This window comes from Clarias gariepinus, chromosome 18 (assembly GCF_024256425.1).
Source record: "Clarias gariepinus isolate MV-2021 ecotype Netherlands chromosome 18, CGAR_prim_01v2, whole genome shotgun sequence".
Classification (NCBI taxonomy): domain Eukaryota; kingdom Metazoa; phylum Chordata; class Actinopteri; order Siluriformes; family Clariidae; genus Clarias; species Clarias gariepinus.
Window position 1 is genome coordinate 25060804 of NC_071117.1, and position 11824 is coordinate 25072627.

An 11824-nucleotide genomic window follows, 5' to 3' on the forward strand; every position below is an offset into this window, starting at 1 on the left:
AAAAAGATGATCTTCTTGACTGATGTAAGTTGCACACAAAAATGAAATAACACCAACTATTAGTATACTGTTGTTCTTGAAATTAAAAATTATATAATTTTACATGACATGGTACAATCGTTTTCTGATAATGTTTCTAGATTTTTTAATAGATGTTTTGTTCAAAAATACATTTGTTCAATATTGTTCAATTTGGTTGATGATAACCTGCATGTCCAGAATACTCAATGTATTGCTGTAAATATTGCCCACTCTACCTTTAAACAGTACATCCAAAATGACCTTACATAACAGACAAGATGTGTTTCACATTACCATTTCTTAAAATTAACAAAAATGCAAAAAAAAGAGGGAAAATATGGGGAGAAGCATGAAAAATTAGAATAGAGTGAGAATAGAAAGTTTGACAACAAGAGGGATGCCAAAAAGGTGTTGTAATGATGATAAAACTGGAGAAAGATGCAAATGCAGATAAAATAGATGTTTAAATTTGCACACTATGCAAACAAGTCACAAACAGCATTAAAAGTGAGTGACATTTACAGAAGACTTCGAGCTCAAAACAGTGATGAGACTCTTAGCTTTTGGAAAACTTTGAACAGATCAAACATTATGAGAGCTCAGCTGGGAGTTTTTGTCACATCTTTTGTACAGTCCTAAAGTATCCATGTGATTTTTCATTACTTTTTATTATGATTTGCTACACATTTACTACAGTTGCCACTCCTGCCATTTATAATACTCAATCAGTGATAAAGTTTTAATAACTTTCCTTTACTAAAACACTACATACACTGATAAAAAATATCCAGCCTGATCTACTTAAAAAAATTAAGGCAACTTTTTGCATCAGATTATTATGTAGTTCAAACAAGACTATTCTTTGTATTTACTACTTACATATCTTTCTGTAAAAAATATTTTTTGCTAATAAAGTCTACTTACTTTTTTCTAGTTAAGTCTATTTAATTTCGCAAGTAAACCCTACTTAATTTAATAATTTCCGTAGTCATTCTTTTGTGTCCATGCTCTACTTAACTTTAAGAGTTTAAAATGTGTATTTTGAATTGAAATTTAACTTTTTTTCCCATTTCTATATCACTTGGAGTGGGGCCTACTTTGTTTTATTAAATGTCCTAGTCTCATTTTAAAGTTACATATACTCACATTATCTGGTTAGGCATTTTTTATATATTATAGTTAAAATACCAGTTGTGAAATTTTGTACTTTGAAATGCAACTTCATCCAGCACACAACTTGAAGTAAGAACCACCCTAAAAAATACTGGGTTAAATTACTTTGATATACTGGTCTATTACCAAAAAACTTCCAAGTTTTGCAAACCATATATATATATATGCAATAAACAACATCCTATTAAATGTTCTTAGAAAAAATATTTATTTTTCAAAAGCACAAGAACAGATAATTAACAGCGACATCATTACTATACTATTACTTACAAGGGCAGAATGGAGTAATAACACAAATAGGCTGAGGCAGCTTCTACAGAGCAGGATCTCTGTGACTTCAGACATCTTTTCTGCAGAACAAAACTATCCAGCCCTGGTCTTATTTTGACATACAAACACTGTCTATGACTTTTCAAGTAGGCCTCGCTATTTCATAGCAACATTACAAAAAGTCCTATACAGGAGCACACTGCTTTGGATAGTTAATGTCAAAAATATAAAATGCCTTGAAGCACACATCAACCGCCCCAAGTAGTGTGTATTGCTCCAGAGCCTGTCCCACCAGAATGACGAATGCCTGAGAGCAGTGCTGGTCATTTTCTCCCAACGTCAGGATGTAGGGGTACGGCCTTGACCCTTCAGCCTGCTGGAGGTATTCCACCATGTTGGTTCCAATCTTAGAAAGAAAAAAAATGAAAGTAAACATTTTGTTGAATAGCAAAGAATAAACTGAATAAGACTATTAATTTAGTGTGTAATAGGATTGATACTAAATAAAAAAAAAATGACAAAGCTGTCCATTAAGATGAAAATATGGAGACAGCTACTACCAAAAATAAAACAGCAAAATAAGCATGGCTTTTAGGATAAAGCTCTTTATGTCAGACTAGTTGATCTTGTGGTCTGCGTTGATTTTAAGCTAATTACCGAAAAAATGTCATAGCTGGTGTCATACTGGCACATTACAATCACCCAAATATTAATACTTCCATCTAGTAGTTACCTGTTCAGCTGTGGTACTTTTTCCTGTAGTTGGCGCGTTGACTAGTTAATTTAGCCTTAGTCACAAGCAACTTTGGTTAAAGAGGGCTACCTGGTTAGCTTACATGCAATTACTGGTGATACATTTGCATACTTGCCAAAGGGGGAAAGGTGTAAAATATTGTTATAACTCGGGAGAAATGCGGGAGAATTTTGAACGTGGAGTGAATTACTACTGTAGTTAGTGAAAAGGGTTAGCAGGTGTGTATATCTGTGAGGAGATCAGAGTTTTGTAACACGCCAGCATTTTATTCTCTCAAGCAGTAAGATTAATAAAGTTCTAATGTTAACGTGTTTGCTTACGCTAGCAACCTAACTAAATGCCTGAGTCATGCTAACACTACAGTTAACAGTTTAGCGTTCATTCATCACTTCACCATCTTCGTCACTCCGCAAACATTCTACAGAGAAAGATAAAAAGCTTAGACATCTTATCCGTTTCTTTCACACACAGGTGAGGTTCTTTGGCTAACTATAGCAGCTATTGTCAGCTAAATTATCTTACCTCAGACCAGAGTGAAAGTTTGAGTGTAACCTTAACACGGTAACAGTAATAAATGTTATATATAATAATAATTTTTCAGTCATACGTTACTTAGGTGAGTGAACATGTGTATACAGACCTTGTATTTAACGTCATTTTCCCTTAAATGCCCGAGGAGGATAAACCGTCATCAGCGGTGTGGGAGCTCAAGAGAGACACGAAGCTGACAGCCGCTGAATCCACCAGTGAATTTTAGGGAGGAGCCAAGCAAACTTCAACCCAGCAGACGTGTGTGTGTGTGTGTGTGTGTGTGTGTGTGTGTGTGTCACACACACACACACACTAAAGGCGAGAGAGATAGAGAGAGAAAGAGAGTGTGTGGACCAGCACGGTGTCAAATTATCCACGTGCACACCTGACAGGCTAAGGGAGAAAATGGTTTTTAAACCTTCAATGAGACTTCATTTTGCTTTACACGCACACACACACGTGTGTTATAAGAAACAGTACATGCTAAATAAAATATGTTTTCCACACACACGCATGATCACACTCATATAGTAAACAGAACACACGTGCACTGATGTTGATTATACCAATAAGTGCTATGTCCCAGCAGGGGAGACGATTGCTTATTTCCTGGAATTTTTATTGGTATTACTGATTATTTTCAATGTTATATTGAACAACAATGAAGCCAAAAATAATCTGATATAATCATAATGGATACTGCATGCTACTATGAAATTTAAATTTAAGTAAAACCTGCTTTGATTTTGGACAGATTATTACAGTTCAAGAACAAGCTTAAACTAAATCATGTTAAAATCTTACGGTTGCCTATTCAGTTGATGATCCAGTATCAGTTTATTAATACTTACAGTGGGACCTTAGATAATGAACATAATTCGTTCCGTAAGTTGACTTTTTTTTTATCAAAGTAAATTAAGAAATAATGGAAACTCAAATTATTTGTTCCACAGCCCCAAAAAATAAATACATAAAAATAATTAATATAAAATGGAAAACAAAAATTAAACAAATTAACCTGCACTTTACCTTTAAAAAAAGTAAATATACATCCCGACATATAAGTGTTTCTGTTCATGCGCACGGACACTGTGTGATTGTGTGTGTGTGTGTGTGTGTGTGTGTGTGTGCAGCCGGCACCTCTGCTCTGAAGCTAGGACTGTTAAATATTAATTCAATTCAATTCAATTTATTTGTATAGCGCTTTTAGCAATTTTCATTGCTAAATGAAACTATCGAACTGTCAAGTCCCCAGAGAAACAGTTGCCAACACCAGTCAAGGCCAGAACCATTTTCTAGGTAGAGAGAATCATTCCCAGACACCAGACGCATCCCAGAGAGACACACGGGGCATCCATGTGACGAGATCTTCTGACAGAAGCGGGGCACCAGGATGGGTCAGACAGGTCCGGAGGGCAGAGGGAGTCTGGATCACTGGCAGCTCAGGAACGACATGTGTAGCTCGACAGAGAGAGAGAGAAAGAGTGAAAGGGGGAGACAGGAGGAGAGAGGAAAGAGAAAGAGGGGGGAAGAGAAGAAGAGGAGAGATGGCAGTTAGGTATGGTCACAGTCACACAATGTATAATGTGAATGTATATTAACTGTAGAGTGCAAGCAGAGACTCCGGCAGGACTAACTATGACAGCATAACTAAAAGGGAGAGCCAGAAGGAAACACAAACATGAGGGCTTCCTGAGATGTAAAGCAAACAATCACCTCACCGTCAGCAAACCTGAGTGATCAATGAGAGTGAGGAAGACAGCATCCAAACATACCAGTTCACCATAATACTCTACGTCCATGAGTCCCCCAGATCTGCTCCTTTACCTATGGCAAATTTATTTATAAAAATGCTTGGCTAAATAAATAGGTTTTTAGCCTGGACTTAAACACTGAGACTGTGTCTGAGTCCCGAACACTATTTGGAAGACTATTCCATAATTTTGGAGCTTTGTAAAAAAAAGCTCTGCCCCCAGCTGTATTTTTCATAATACGCAGTACTGACAAGCAGCCTGCATCCTTTGATCGAAGTAGGCGTGGTGGATCGTAAGACACTAGCAGTTCACTCAGATACTGCGGCGCGAGACCATTTAATGCTTTATACGTCAAGAGTAGTATTTTAAAATCAATGCGAAATTTCACAGGGAGCCAATGCAGTGAAGATAAGATAGGGGTGACGTGCTCATATCTTCTGGTTCTAGTGAGGACTCTCGCTGCTGCATTCTGGACTAGCTGAAGCTTATTTATGCATCTAGCTGAACAACCAGACAGTAATTAGGCATTACAATAGTTTGAAATGAAACTGATTGATGTGCCTTTTTGAACACTCCTTGAGTATATATGTAGGATATTAAAAAGAATATCTTGATAAATAGATTTAAAGGATCTCAAGCTCTTTAAAACTGAAGCGGAGCCTGAACAAATTAAAACCTTGTCAAAGTTTTTCCCCTCTGCCCACTGTAATGCCAAAAGCATTCCTATCATTTCTACAGTATAAACTGCCAAATGATTTGATGTTCTCTTCGTCTCACTGATCCACTGATTTTCCGTTACTTGGGCTAGAAATGCAGCCCCAGTTGTTTGACTTTCAGGATCTTTTGATCCGTCTGTATATATTTGTATATGTTGAGGGTATTTGATTCTGGTATACTCTGAGAATGCTTATATCAAGTCAACTTGTCTTTTTGTTCTTTTAACCTCCAACAGACGCAGGTCTACTTGAGGTGTTATATAAACCCATGGTTCATACTCCTGAATCACAACTGTAGGACTTAGTTTGATATTATTTACCAGTAATTCTTCTGCATAAATGTTACTACACCACCCAAAACTTGTTCTACATTTTACATTTTGTTCCCAACACTTCTTTAAAACCATTTTCGTAGGGTGTTTACAGTATCTTTATGTCTCTGGAGGTTAGCCCAGTAATTAACCATTAATTGTTTTCTTCTAATTTCTAGTGGCATCTCTCCTACCTTGACTTGTAAAGCTGATACAGGTGTAGTCTTGGGCTTGGATTTCATTAAGTTTTTCTAACAGGTTTTTTGATGCAGAACCATATGCCACACATCCATAATCAAAAACAGACCGAATCATTGCTACATAGATAGTTTTTAATGAACAAAAACTTGCCCCCCATTCCACTCCACTCACACATCTCATGATATTTAAAACCTTCTGACATTTCTCAACTATTTCATTAATATGTTCAAACCATATAAGTTTTACATTGAAATAAATACCTAAGAACTTAAATACCTTTACCCTTTTCAATGATTTTTCATACATCTTTAGACTCATTTCTGGAACCATCTTCTTCCTAGAGAAAATAATTGTTTTAGTTTTTTCCACTAAAAATTTAAAACCCCAATCATATGCCCATTCTTCTACTTCACTAATTGCCTCTTGTATTTTCCTATTGATGAATAATATATTTATTCCTTTTTTCCAAAGTGCCCCATCATCTGCAAACAGAGACCTACCAATATCTGGCTCTACTTGGTTAAAAACGTCATTAATCATAATAGAAAACAATAATGGACTACTCACACTCCCTTGTGGAGTTCCATTTTTTATCAGAAACGTACTCGACACTTCACTCACTATTCTTACCTGTATACTCCTGTTCTCCAGAAAATCTTTTATCCAGTTGTATAGTCTTCCACCTATTTTCATCTTTCTTAATTTAATCAAAAGTCCCTCCTTCCACATCATATCATAAGCCTTCTCGATATCTAAAAATACTGCTATTATTGATTCTTTATTTATCTGTGCCTTTCTAATATCATTTTCTAAACATACAATAGGATCATTGTCCTTCTTCCTTTTCTAAAACCACTTTGATGGTATTATATAATATTTATTAAAAATATTAAAGGTATTAAAAATATTTTTATAAATATTTGACGTAAGAGCTATTGGTCTATACTTAGAGTGATCTGAGGGATCTTTGCCTGGCTTTCTTATAGGTATTATTATCGCTTCTTTCCAAGCTTTTGGAAGCTTTCCTTCCTCCCATATTTTATTATATAATTCTAAAATTTTTCCCACAGCCTTATCCTTCAGATGTTTCACATTATATATACAATCTGGTCCTACCCTGGAGATAATAGTTTTTTGTTTGCTTTACAAATAGCTCTCCTCAATTAATCTCTGTTGAACAGGAAGTTAATTGGCTGGTCTTCCATTCCCCCACTCCGTACCGTCTCATCCATATTTCTTGTATAAAATTAAATTATTATAGTTAAGTGTTCTTTTAAGAAGTTTAAAGGCCTTATTTCTATCTCTCACAGCTTTACTACACTTATCTGTCCACCAAGGTACAGCTCTTCTTGTCATTTTACCTTTACTTTTTGGGATTGATTCTAATGCTGCTTCTAATATTACTGCACATACTTTTTCATTAAAGATGTCAATATCTTCCTTTGGATCAATTTCTCCCATTTTTTCCTCGCACATTACCTCAAAATAATCCCAATTTGCTTTTTCAAAAATCCATTTTCCTCCTCTTTGGTTTACTGATCTAACTGTCTCAACATCCAATGGTATAATTATTGTGTAGTGATTGCTTCCAATAGTAGATTCCCCCCAAACTTCCCAGTTACACTTACTAGCCAAGTTATTTGAAACTAGCGTAAAATCCAGCACCGACTCAATTCCTGTAAGCATGTCTATCCTTGTCCTCTTCCCATCGTTTAAACACACCAGCTCCCTCTCCTCTATTAATTCCTCAACTACTTGGCATTTATGTATCTTCCTCCCCATAGTGTATTATGAGTGTTTAAGTCACCACACCATATTACTCTATGATTTTCTTGCCCATGTACTTCCTTTAATTTCTCTAATATCAACTTTTTACACGGGTTGTAATAATTTATAATAGTTACCTCCTGACCACTACCCCATATCCCCACAGCAATAATCCCTTCCTTTTCCTATTACTCCAAATGGAATTCCTTGTTTAATGAATGTTGCACACCCCCACCAAAATCTAAGCAACTTTTCAACCAAGTTTCTTGAATACATACTACATCCGGTTTTATAATTAAATCTTCAATAAAATGCTTAAACTCCTGACCACTTGCTATCAGAGATCTTGCATTCCACTGAATTATTATCATCATGGCTAGATCTTATCTAAAGTTCATCTCTAACTTCTTCCCAAGTCAAACTTGCTTTTAATGAATGTGATTTCAAAACAAACATATATGGCACTTATGCAACACACAAAAATAGAAAACAAATCTTATTCATGGAAAGATCTTAAGACTGATGTAAAAGCAAAACATGAAGTTTTCACTGAGCATGCAACAACATTTGTGGTATTGGAATCACATGATCATGTAGACATAGATACCACCTTTGAGTTGGGTTGTGAAAGGGCTACTTCAAATGAAATATTGAAAAGTATTGGTTCTCTATTGTTAAAATTGAAAAGCATCCATAATGTCTCTGGCAGATGTGTTAATGACTTGGTAGAACAACTTCAGTTTATCTGCACATCATCTACAAAGCATATTTCAAAGTTAGTGATATTTTTACGAAGAATAACTGTGCAGTAGATCAAGGTATTGTCAGTGAATTGGTAGATAAAATATGCCACTCTAAACCTTTAAGTGCAGCCTTTGGTTCTGATGGTCCCTTTTCTTCTAAATTTGAGAGGGGAAAATATTTAAAAGAAAACTTTAGTATAATTCAGCCTGTAGAGTATATTTTGGATCCAAAGGAGAACTTTACAGAGGGAGCCACGCAACACTTTTCTTTAAATACTGTAATACGAAAATATTACCTGTGCAATTGTAGCCAAAAATGCTATTTAATCACACTAAGGTCTATGTAAAGCATATGATCATTTCTGTGAAACATTACTAGGAATCAGAACATATCAGAAGAAACATATTTATGCTTAGTTGAGTTTTACTCTTACTGTTTATATGAGCTGGCAACATTTTTTTTTTAATCTTCATGTGTTCATTTGTGCTTGCCGCTCCTGTGATTGGCTAATCCAAAGAACTATTTGTTAAGAATTTGCATGATGGGTAAAGCAGGCTGGTGCACAGGTTTACCTTTTCCAAGTAACACACAGAGTGGAAACAAAGCTTTGTAAAGCCACTCTTTAAAGTAAAAACTTATACGTAAAGATTTATATGCTGAGTTTACCATCTGTCAGAGATGAGTACAGATCTGGCCTTTAAAAACGCACGTTTTCGGAAAAGGGATCCCAAGACTTGCCGCGGTTGCGCGCGGCAAGCTGTGAAAATGCCCTTCAATACCTGTAGGGGGTAGTCGTGTTTTAGTCTAAAGTATTGTGTGTCTACTGAAGCCGAAAAATGTTATGTCTCTTAGGCGCCCATTGACAGCAAGCGACAGAGCTCATAAACGTGTCAAGCTCAAACTGATATGTATTTATTCTTCATTTTCATTCAGAATTATTATTATTAGTAGTAGTAGTTCTCCGAATTTATTATTATTATTATAACGCACCCGCGCGTGTGCAAAAGGACTACAAAGATGTATGACATTAGCCTATAACAGTATTGTTTTATTGTTTTTATGCGCTTTAAACGCAGACGGGTACTGGTGGCTCAGTGGTAGGTGATTCGCCCGCCATGCGGGAGACCCGGGTTCGATTCCCAGCCAGTGCTCAATATGCTGGTGCTATTCGCTAAAATGCCATAGCCATTACATTATCAAGTTATGCTTCAGTACTAAATGCATGTTTGCAATTGAGAATTTTTTTTTTTGCTTAAGCTATGAAACACATTAGCACTCACCTCACAGTTGCTATAATTTAATGATTATCATAAGCAAAAAGTGTAAAACAAAGAATTCACGTTTATTACATTTTCACCCAGAGCGGGATTCGAACCAGGGTCTGGACGATTTTATAGGATATACGGATATTATACGGATATTATTTAAGCAACGCCACACCACGTGGAAAGCGGCAAAAATGTTCAATTTCATTGGCTGTCACTGAGTGTCAGCTATTCACGACTGGCCCCCGCGAAACACAGAATCCCCGGGCTTTGACTACGCTTTCTCCATTCGTTATTACAGAGGCGGACTGGGACCAAAAAGTGGCTCTGGACTTCCTGGCCCACAGCAGCTCACACCATAATACATTGGCTCATTAATGTAGAGATACATTTTTAACACCAGTTACTAGTATAAAAATATAACACAATACAGAAATCAATGCTATTTAAACATGTTATTTGAAGTATCACTGAACATATATTGGGTCAAAGAAACGAAAAAAAAATAACATCAAGACAAACAACATATAAATCTATAAAGACAATATTTTAAAAGGAATGGCAATAAAACTGAACAGGTAAGCTGAAATAAAATCAGTAGCAGCAGTAGCTTACGCTAGTAAACTAGTTACTTATTTTAATTATTATGGTAGTCAATATTAACACAAAATAATGCTGAGAAACATTATTTCAATTAATATTGACCACCATCATAATAACTAGCACAAATTAATTCTGCTACTAATTTACCTCTAAAGCTTTTTCTTATTTTCACGTAACCTTTTCTTCTTCCTCCTTTTCATTCATGGAAATTATTATTAATTTGCTCAGAAAATTCGCTGCATCGAGAAAGGATCAATATCTAAAAATTGCCCACGTGTGTGGACAAAGAATACAAAAGTGTATAATCTTTAATAAGTCTAATACAATGTTGTTTTCAATGCTGAAGCAAACATGCTTTTGTTTTAGTCTATTCATTAAATACAACGCGACAGCGCGCTCCGAGGTGAAGCGCACCCACAGTTACTGTAATCCCCCATCTCACCTTTACTACAGGTGTGAAGTCATCAAACCGGTTTTGCTGCTGGGGGAATTCACAGAATTGGGGGTTTTAAAACAAATTAACAAGACCGAGCAGACTTCAGACAGGGGGTTTGGTTGGTTAGAAGTGGCGCTGACGGGGGGCGGGAGGGAGTCTCGCCCGCGGAGCAATTCAGTGTAGAACCGCCACTGCCTATTTTCCACCACATCACGTACTTCCCTGATCTTGGACTAAACTCCGCGCTTTGCTTTTATAATGTGGAGCAAGCCCGAGATCATATTAACGTAGCATTCATCATTCAAAGGTATTCATATCAGTGTATAGTAAGTGTGATTTGAAAAGTGCTATAACTCCACCTGCTACAGTTTCAGCCCAGTGGAACAATATGACTACATGTGAAGTGCCATGAAAAAGTATTTGCCCCTTCCTATTTTTTTTCTTTGCATATTTGTCACACTTGTATATGTGAAATTTCACCTAAACACTTTAGGTGAGAACGTATAGGTTAATATGTATAGGTGAGAACAGCTGATTCACACTTGGGGAGAGTGAATAATTTGCATTTGAATGTTGTCTGGCATTGTAAGCACACGCAGTGACACTAAAAGAACAATAGGATTAATAGGAATAGGAGGCACTAAAGAGGAGGATTTTAATTTAGACTATAAAAAAATTTACCTTTAGTAAAAATTTTTTTAGGCGTGCCAGCTGCCACTTTTTAGTCTTATAATGCCCACATGACATGCTGGTACAGAGCTGGACATAGCTGGGCCGCGTTCCATTTGCCCCATTTGCATGCCGCACTTCCGTGTTGTGTGCGCGCGTCTCACTCACACCGCGTAGTAAAATCCACTGTAAACCAACAAACCCCGAGTATTTTATAGCGCGGATTGGAAGCCCGGGAATATTAGCAAGGAGAGCTCTTCTTCACTATTCGTGCCTAATTCCGCAGCCCCGCTTCTTCGCATATCTGAAGGAGAGGCCGCCTAACTAGTGAGCGAGGAGCGATATTGATTTGGGCGCACGCCGTGACAGGCTGAAAAAAAACTATTGTCCTCAAAAATTTAACAGATGAGGACTCTGATTAATGTGCAAAAACTATATAATAAAACTATATAAGACTACATGCCCTTATAAGACTCAACTTTTATTTAGGCGCACTCACAATAACGAAAAACGTGATTTTATAAATGTTTGAAAGCAAATAAGCTGCGCTGTTCTGTATTGTTTTTGGTGAACTTGAGTGCGTAAGAAAATGAACGCAAACGTTTTTTT